The sequence below is a fragment of the Lemur catta genome, chromosome 2 (genome assembly GCF_020740605.2).
Source record: "Lemur catta isolate mLemCat1 chromosome 2, mLemCat1.pri, whole genome shotgun sequence".
In the NCBI taxonomy this organism is placed as follows: Eukaryota; Metazoa; Chordata; class Mammalia; order Primates; family Lemuridae; genus Lemur; species Lemur catta.
The window spans coordinates 24,040,301-24,050,505 of NC_059129.1; positions in this window are offsets into that span (position 1 = coordinate 24,040,301).

Genomic DNA, 10,205 nt, shown 5'->3' on the forward strand with positions numbered 1-10,205 from the left:
GGGCCCAAGAATTTGAGGTTGCAGTGAGCTATGATGGTGCCACTGCACTCTACCTGGGGTGACCGAGCAAGACTCTGTCTCCACAAAAAAAAAAAAAAAAAAAAAAAGTCAAATATAAAGGACATTTCTCTGGAAAACATAAAGAGCCAGGAAAGGGACCAGAGCAGTGTGGGGTCCCTGAGAGAAGCACAAACCAGGGTGCTAGACTGCCAGGGGCGAAGGTGAGCCCCCCTGAAACCACAAAGGAGAGACCTATACCTTTCATCCCAGAGAGAAAGGAGGGACTTGCACGACCATGTACGCGAGCCAGGTGGCTGGCTGAGGCCAGACTGCTGTCCTCACTTGACCAAGAAGGACACTGGGATGCTGAGATCTGTCCTTTGGGCAATCAGCCCCAGAGCCTGTGCTCTTAATCCCCTCTCCACTGCCTCTCTGGGCTGTCTTAGGAGTTCTCTGATGAGGTGATATTTTAGCAGAGGCCTGAATACAGTAAAGGAGGGAGGGCATAGATCTCTTGGGGAAGAGACAAGTAGACAGAGGGAACTTACAGTGCAAAGGCCCAGGACTAGCAGGAGACCAGTGTGGCTGCAGCCTGGGGAGAATGAGGCTGAGTAAGATGAGCTCAGAGAGCCTTGAAGGGAGGCCTTTGGGAACACAGCAAAGCCATGAGTTCATCATAAAACTCCTAAGGGATGTGCCACTATGAACTGTACTCAAAGGTATTATTATAATAGTTGTAAATGCAGAAGAGTGATGAATGGTAGACTGTGTTTAATTTTCACTGATTTCATTAAATAAGTATGGCAGACAAACTCTAGGGTGGCCCCAGATCTCTGCCCCCTCTCCTTGAATGTGGGCTGGACATGTGACTTCCTTCTAGTCCCAGAATATGGAAAAGATGAAGGGATTTTGCAGATGTAATGAACTCAGATCAGTTGATTTTCAGTTAATCATAAGGGAGAATACTTTGGATGAGCTTGGTTGAATTAGATAAAAGCCCTTGCAAGAGGGATGTGGCCCTTTCTGAGGCCATAGACTCTCTGTCTGCTGTCCTTGCAGAAGCAAGTGGCTGTGTTGGGAACAGCCTCTGGAGAGGGCCACAAGGACCCAAGGACGTCCTCCAGCCAACAGTCAGCAAGGAGACGGCCTCAAGGAAATGAATTCTGCCAACCTGAATGAGCTTGGCAGCAGACTCTTCCCCTCTCACACCTCCAGATGAGAATTCAGCCTGTCCAACACCTTGACTGCAGCCTTGCGAGACCCTGAGCGGAAGACCCAGCCAAGCTGTGTCCAGACTCCTATCCCACAGAAACCATGAAATGATAAATGTGCATTGTTTTAAGCTGCTAAATTTGTGATCCTTTGTTGTGCAGTGTTTTAGTTCATTTGGGCTGCTATACCAAAATACCTTAGACTGGGTAATTTATCAATAATACAAATTTATTCCTCACGGTTCTGGAGGCTGGAAGTCCAATGTCAAGGCCCAGCGATGCAGTGCCTGGTGAAGGTTGACTCTGCCTCATAGGTGGCACCTCTTGCTGCATCCTCACATGGTGGAAGGAGCGAACAGCTTCTTTGAACTTCTTTTGTAAGGGCACTAATCCCACTCAGGAGGGCTCCATCCTCATAACTTAATCACCTCCTAAAGGCCCCACCTCTGCCTATCGCAACGGCGATTAAGTCTCAACATACGGGTTCTGGGAGGGCACAGACCATAGCACACAGCATAGAGAGCTAATACGGCTGGAGATTGCTAATATATGGGTACGTCGCTTTTCACCTGCTTACAAAGCGATACTGTCTGCACATTTTGATCTGTGTAAATCAAAAGAGGAAAACACAAGGGACGCAAGGAACAAATCCAATGGCCCCCCCAAAAGTAGGAGCTGTCAGCACTAGTGGTGAGTGGAGAGAACCAGGAAGAAAAGGGCTCACACCTAAGGGCCAGGTGAAGAGCAGGCTTGGGACTGCGTCCCAGACACCACGTCACCCACCGATCCTGAAGAGAAGACGCGGGCAGAAGAGTCAACGCTTCATCTCGTGGTGATGGGATTTCTAGGTGACCTTCTGATTTTTAACATGATACTGATGAGGCAAACATAAAACTTTTCATAATGCTAACAGAGCAAGTCACTCTTTCATAATGGCAGAACCATGTTAATCAATCATAATAAAAACCCAAAGATGGGTTATGTAATACTAGCAAGAAAGACTTAAAAAGCATTTCAGGAGGCGTCACAAGGTTGCAAAAAGCTAAAGTCTATATGAAGGGCGTGGGCTTTAGAGAGTGTGAGCTTTATTGATGCAGCAAATGAAATTTACTTATGAAAAGCAACTTTGGTTGGATGACCAGTGGCCTAGTTTGAATTGCCTTGGGAAGAGCAATCTAGATTCAGCCCTGGCCTCACATCAACTCATCTACAGGCACTTAGCTGGTTAGAGATGTCATCTTTTTTCTTTAGGGCCCGTAACCTTGGAAAAATGGCAAAATGTAACTTTAACCCTAGAAAGGCATTTTTTTAAATAAAGGAAATAATGAAGATGTTAGTTAAATCCGTGATGTTGATATGCAGAGTAAGAAATTGGTTTTGTAATCATTACATTAGTATGTGCCTTGCTTGCTATCTGAGGTGTCTGCGGTATTCATATGAATCAGCCACACAACATTAATAACTGCAGGCCAAATTGTTTAAGAGAATTAATGTCATTTAAACCCAAAGAGGGGTTTTAAATATTTGGTTCATTAAACATATGAATTTAATAATAAATTGAGTATTAAAGTACAGGAGTATGGATGTCCTCTCTGTACCAGACACTCCTGGGATAGCCAGGAACCTAGCAGCATAGAAAAGAGGACAAGGGTCCCCGAATCTCAGCGAAGAGTCCGGCCTTCCAACGAGCAGGGTCATAGATTGTAATAAGGTGGGAGACAGAGATCACAGGCATCTCTGTGGAGGTGCACAGGTCTCCAAGTGAAAAAGCAAATTGCAGACTCGGGTCTTAAAATCTTACAAGTGTGTGATTCTGTGTGGGGAAAAAGTCAACCTATATAAATTACACATACATGTAACTAACGGAAAAAGATAAAGAGGTCTACTGTAAACCTGCGGTCTCCAACCCCCGGGCTGCAGACTGGTACCAGTCCGTGGCCTGCCAGGATCTGGGTGGCACAACAGGAGGTGAGCAGTGGGCAAGCCAGCGAAACTTCATCTGTGTTTACAGCTGCTCCCGGCGCTGGCATCACTGCATAAGCTCCACCTCCTGTCAGACTGGCCGTGGCATAAGATTCTCATAGGAGCTGGAACCCTACCATAAACTGCGCACGAGAGAGATCTAGGTTGTGTGCTACTTATGAGAATCTAATGCCTGATGATCTGAGGTGGAGCTGAGGAGGTGATGTTAGTGCTGGGGAGCGGCTGCAAATACAGATTATCACTAGCAGAGAGGTTTGACTGCACAATAAATGTAATGCTCTTGAATCATCCCCAAACCATTCCCCGCCCCCAGTCCATGGAAAAATTGTCTTCCATGAAACTGCTCCCTGGTGCCAAAAAGATTGGGGACCTCTGCTCTAAACCATTCACCATGGAAAGAGAGGGGAGAAGGGGTGGGGGCTGTCATGTGTCACCTCACATAAATGCTTGGGGTTCAGGAAGGAGGGGGGAGAAGGGGCAGGGGCTGTCATGTGTCACCTCACATAAATGCTTGGTGTGCAGGTGCCCGGTGCAAGGTCCCCAAGCAGCACCTAGCACTCAGAGGCAATAACCACGCAACGTGGGTTGATGCTTGCTCAGCTCCAAGCACTGCCTCACAAGAAACCTATGAAGCAGCAGATGCAATTATCACCCCATTTTACAGATGAGGAAACTGAGTCCCAGGTGGACTCCTAGTTAGTAGGCTAAGGAAATGGGAGATTTGAACCCGGCAATCAGACCGGGAGCCTGTGTGCTTAATCAGAAAGCTACGTGAGAACCCTCCCTGACTTCCCAGCTCTCTGGCTGGGGAGGAGAACAGGTCTGAAGACACACCAGTGAAACGGAGTTCCCGTGAAGTGGCGCTCAGCAGTGTGTGCCGGGGGAGTGACCCGGAATTCAGAGGAGGAAGGAGAAACCAGCTTGTGTGGCGGGTGCTCCTCGCAGGGGCGCTCTGCAGGACACAGTGATCACAAAGGACTCGCTGAGGGGCCGATCTCACCCTGGGGGCCGTGGGGAGCCACCGAAGGTTTCTCAGCGGGGAGAGCTGGTGGCTCAGCTGAGCATGGTCACTGTTCCGGGGAGGGGTGCATGGAGCGAAGAGATGGGAAGCTTGTAGGTGACAGGCCAGGACCAGCAGTCATGAGATGGAAATGAAAGTTGTGCAGCCTTTAAAAGAAAGTCTGCACCGTTACTCCTCAATAAGGCTGTTTCCAAAAATAAAAAATTAAAAAAAATATACAAAAGCCTACGGGTCCTAGTTCCTGTGTGCAGGAATTCAGGAGAGTTCGTTTCCACAGAAAGGCGGTTCTCAGAAACTGAAGAGGGCTACGTGTCGCACTGTTATCATCATCATGGTACCAAAGACCAAAAATTATCCGACAACATCCAGTTTTCTTATTGGAATGATGCCAACTTCGGGGAACAGCTCAGATTAGAAAACGGGCCCCGTAGGCAGCGTGGGTGTGGTGTGAAAGTGGAAAGGATTCCACGGTTCACCTGTCACAGTATGTCACCCGCAGCACCAGCAGGAAGCATTTGATTTGTCCCCAGCTTGGGGAACACTCGTCCCCAGTGGACACAGGACATGCCCTGGACAGCGTTGACCTGCTGGGTGCCTTTTAGGGGCCCGGCCTGCCTGGATCACCTGACACCAGCTTCACACACAACCTTGGGTGCACCCTCCTCCGGGCAGAGGTGTGTGAATACACGTCCCTTTTTCTAAATCCTGCCTTGGAAATGCAAGAAGGAATCTGTCCCAGGACACTGAGGAAAATGACGCACCAAAACAAACGAAGGAACGATGGTCCTCTTTGAAGGGGACTCAGTTTGTGGAGTTGAGAGGGCCGCTCTCGCCTGCTCATGGGTGAGGCCACCTGTTCATCTTACTGGTCCCTGCTGACACTGCCTAGGGCCTCAGGGAAAAGCCTGAAACTAGGCTGTTGTCTTTGGGGCCTTGTCGCATTTTGTCTTCACGTGGCTGGTTCTACTCCCCACCTCTCATAAGCCATGGGTTTTTTTTTATTTTTATTTTTTATCAAGGATGCCCCGGCAGAGGTATTCAACAGGCTTCTCCCCGAACCATCCCAGCTCCGAGAGGTGATATCTGGCAGGTGGCGCCATGAGCCCCTTCCCACTGGTGGGACTCCAGGCTCAGAACCTGAGAACCTTGGCGGTGGGCAGGATTGTGAGGCTGCATTCTGTCCCCATGGGGCCTGGCTCTGCCTGGTTCCTCCCGGGCCTCCCCGCGCCCTCGATGGCTCCTGCCTCGTGGCCTCTTCGGTTGCTCCTTCATGTTGGTTGCTGCCCTGTTGGTCACTGCTCGGCTTCTGCTGGAGTGTAAAGGGGCTTTTCCCAGCCCTGTCCTCGGGCTCCCTCCCTCCGCTCCTCCACGTCTCACTGAGACCAGCCATGGCCACCACAGTGCAGGAAGAAGGTAGGAGCCCTGGATGGGGTCAGGCAGGCAGGGGAGGGGGCCAGGCCAGAGGAAAGCATGGAGGGACCCATGGGAAGGAGAAGGGACGAGGGTGGGGGCCTCCTGCAGCAGAGGCCTCGGGAGGCCCTGGCGGCTTCTTCCCTCCGTCCCTTCACCACGGTGGCCTGGCTGCTTCTTGCAGACCCCATCCCAATGCTGTCCCCCAAGCCCACTGGTTTCACAAAGCCAGGGCTCCATGACAACCCATCTCAAAGCCTCAGTGTCTTCTACTTCATTCTGTGGCTTGAGGGAGAACTGCGTTCTGGGCATCGCTGGTGAAATAGAACAATGGCTAAGAGAAGGCCAAGATCATTACAGGCCCTGCAAGGCTCCCATAAAAATCACCATTTGGGGGTGGATCCCAGAAGTCCCTTACCGACTAAAGGAAGTGACCTCTCCATCTCAACTTGGGAGTGGTCACTTGTCTGTCTACCTCCAACCAAAGGAGATGCCCAGTTGTCACCAAATTCAGCCCTCTGGTAACCAGTGACAAGTTCCACTTAGTTTCTCTTTATCATCATAAATGAAGCAAAGGCTAAAGATTTTGAAGGGAAAGACCTTCTGTAAACCTGCGTAACTTTCACTGTCATCCGACAGAAGAGACAAGTCACAGAGGTGCATCACTTCCCCTGAATGATGCTCTGGAGTCACAAAAGCCACCCAGTGGGATCCCAAAGGGATCATCAAAACCAGCATCTTCTCCACCATCTGGGCTGTCACGATTTTTTAAAAACCAGAAATGGCCTTCTAGAATGATCCAGGCACATTTCTAGCCTGAAGTGAGGGGTGCACTTTATAGACTGAGCCAGAGCTTCATTCTGGAAGTGGGAGGGCCTAGGTTTGAATCACTCCCTTGCTAGTGCAGTGATCCTGGGCACTAGTTCACTTAAACATTTTGAGTACCTACTATGTATTAGGCTCTGTGGAAACAGATAAGACACTATCCCGGCCTACACGGGGTTCAGGGGAGCCAGGTGTTTTCCTCATCTGTAAGTTGGGGATGGTGACATCTGTCTATCAGGGCTCTCGGATTAAATGTGATGACAAGATATGGAAGTACGAACACCACATGGTGTCCAACTCAGAACAGGAGAGAGAAATGCTGCTGGCTTCTCCCTTGAAGTTCCATTTAGAAATGGTGACTGTCATTTTGGAAGGTGGTGAGGTAAAAATGCCCCCATAGAAGAGACATCATTGTAATTCTGAAAGGATGATTGAAGTCTGCAGTTTTAAGAAAGCCTGGCTCACAGATGTTAAGTGACTTGCTCAAGTCACATGGGAAGTATGTAGAACAATCTGGATGAGAACCAGTTCTTCCAGCCACAACCCACTTCCCTCAACACCCAAATTTGGCCCAAGTGTCCTTGGATGCCCTCTGCTGCCAATCAAAAAGTCTCAGAAAAGCACCCTGTACTGTTCCTCTGAATGTGGCAGAGATAAAAGGTGTTTGATGAATTTTGCACGTGTTGCCACAAACGTGTTGACATTCACGTCTTAGCCTAGTAGTCTAGATACATCAGTACGTGGAGTAAGACTGCAACTGCTTGTCAGGGGGTTTGAGTGCAGCAGCTTGGAAACTTACTTAGCCAGAAACTTGCAATTCAGAATTTGCTCTTTGTTCTTGTGAGAATTGCTTGAAAACGTGAACTACAAAGCGATGCTTTGTATGTTTCATGGTACAAGTGTGTTCTAGCTGCAGTGAGAACCACCCCCTTTGAGAATGAAGGGTGTAAAATAGATTTAAATATATATTAATAGATACATAACTTGTGATATGATTTATCATGTGACTCAGCAAGACAAAGTTTTGTCCATGTCACGGACGAACTTCTGTGCTTAATTTATAAAATATTTAGAAATATTTGCCTAGAATTGTAAGGCTTACCCACAGGCTTACCATAAAATGTAAAACTTAAAGTGTTTATTTAAGGTAAACGTTTAGCAAATATTCAGCAAATATTTGACAAGGGCCTTCCCTGAGCCAGGCACTTGTAATTGGTTACAGCCTTGGATTTTGAAATTATATTTTCTTCCTTTTTTTTTTTTCCTTTTCTGGTCACAATCTGAACCATGTGAGATACTGGCTTTTTGTCTGTGCCCAAAAGCTCACGTGATATGTTATCAGCACTTCTGAAGAGCATGCAAGAAAGGGCATGACCCTTGTTTTAGTTTCCTCTGGTACATCTGGGGAGAGTTCGTGGTGACTGTCACTGTCTGGGGGACGATGGCACCTCCTGGTCCCCACGCGGGGGCCAGCACATCCAGTGCCCCCAGTAGAAAACATTTACACATGTCAGTTAAAGCAAAATAGTATTTATTTGTTTTTATGGAAGTGACAATACTAAAAAAATTTTTTAATGTCTGTGTGATATAGAAGTGGGTAAAGGGCAGAATTTCAGCTATCTGAAAAATATGCATATTTGTATATTCCAAGTCTTCAGTAGGAATGTGTTTCTGTTAAAACCAGCAACCCATGGTGTGCTTCTCTTGCGTGCTTGGTGTGGCGGCAGCATGGTGTGATCTTAGGACCGAGTGGTGGATCTGGTGTAGGAAGATCCACCGCTACTGGCTGGGAGACCTTGGAAACATCACAGCAGCTCCCTGTGCCTCGGTTTCCCCATCAGGCAACCGGGGGGTGTTAATGCCTACCTTCCCAGACGGTCCTGAGGATGAATGGAGATGCAAAGCATGTAAAGGACTGTGCACAGTGCCTGGGGGATCCGAGTGGATCAGTACATAGTAGCTGAGATTATTAGTGGCCTCACTTTAAAGTTGGTGGGGGGTGGAGGCAGAGGTGGAAGGATCGCTTGAGGCCAGGAGTTCGAGACTAGCCTGGGCAGATGGTGAGACACCCCCCCCTCACCCCCCCCCCCCCCCGTCTCAAAAAAAAAAAAAAAGATTGGCACCACTAACCTCCAGGCAGCCCACCATGCTGCCTGGCAATCGGATCATGATTCTCTAAGAGCCTGTTTAAGCCTCTGTTCTCCCGGGGTGACTTCACATGTGCCCTTCCTCTCCTCAACCCCCACCACCTCCCCTGCCATCCTCGGCCTTAGCTGCTGACTTGCTTCCTAGCTCGTAAAAGAAACAGCTGCGACCACAATAGACTCTAAGGCATCCACCTGTCTACCTGCCCCACCCACTCTGGTTTCTGCAGGTGGTCCATCGGCTATGCACCAGTGAGACCCCTTCTATTCTCCGCTGCAGTGTTTTGCCACCTCCATTTACAGACAGACTGTTCCTTCCCCATCTCAAGACAACAAGCAAAAGCTGTGCCTCCGTATCCGCACGCTTCACTCTCTGAGCTCCCTCCAGTCTCCCCTTCTCCACGTGCCCACCCTGAAGGCCGATGCGAGATTGCTAACCACTCGGTGCCGGCCTGCCCCCTCCTCCCATCACACTCACCACGACATTGGTGCCACACCAGGATGCCCTCAGTTCTGGTCCCAGCTGCATCCAGGCAGGCGGAGCAGCTTCCAGCCACCTGGAGGGTCTCAGACCTTTCAGTAGGAGGATGAGGCTTCAGGGAACACTTTCATGGGTGCTCCCCCTACTTTTGTCAGGTGTCCCTTTGGGATATGCACGCAGCTCGAGTCCACGTGTGCAAACTCAACCGCCTAGTCCTTTCCCTCAGGGCGGCTTCTCCCGCTCCATGGCCAGGTGCTGGCACCACTATCTGCATCACCTGAGCCTGAAACCTGCGGTCTTGAGCCTTCCAGCTCCTTATCTCCCCATCCACCAGGAGGTGCCAAGTCTCAAGGGCTCTTACCCTCTCTCACACCTTCCTTTCCTCTTGTCCCCTCCCTGATCCACTCCCTCCCATCTGTCCCACACGCTGCTGCCAAAGACATTTTCTACTGTGCAAATCAGATGCGCACAGCCCCCTGCTCACACCCTGTGCAGTTCCGCAGTAAGTTGAGACAGGTGCCATCCTGGCTCCAATGTCGGCCCCGCCTCCCCTGGCCAGCCCCACCTTTGCCTCCTGGAGACCCTTCCAGGGCTCCGGTTACACCAAGTGACACACCAAGTGACAAGTCCTGGCATATAGCCAGCTGCCGTCCACTCTTTGGGATTGCAGTTTGCTCTGCCTGGAATGCCCTGGTCCTTGGGTCCCACTCACCACTGGCCTCCAAGCCAGGCTGTGATCAAGGAACTCTCCGAGTGCCCAGGCTCACCACCACCCTGTGTGGCCCCTTAACCCCAGCACTCCACCTGGCTGCTCCTTCTGCGTCCCTGTCATCATCATCTTTGTCCCCCCAGGGCTGGCACGTGGAGCCTGGGATAGCAGGGCCATCCTCCGTGGGCTGCATGAATGAAGGGCTGGCACTGGCTTTGTGTCTGAAAGCAGCACTGGTCAAGCCACACGGGGACATCCCAAAGCCACACCTGAACATTCACCAACTTGGAGTTCCAAACAAGGGGCGCTGCTGGGGGAAAAATAATTATTGGAAGAGAAGTAACAGACGCTATGGATTTTGTGAGGTTAATCAGGAAACGTGGGCCTGTGAGGAAGGCAAATCTGTCAACTTGTGTTGGGT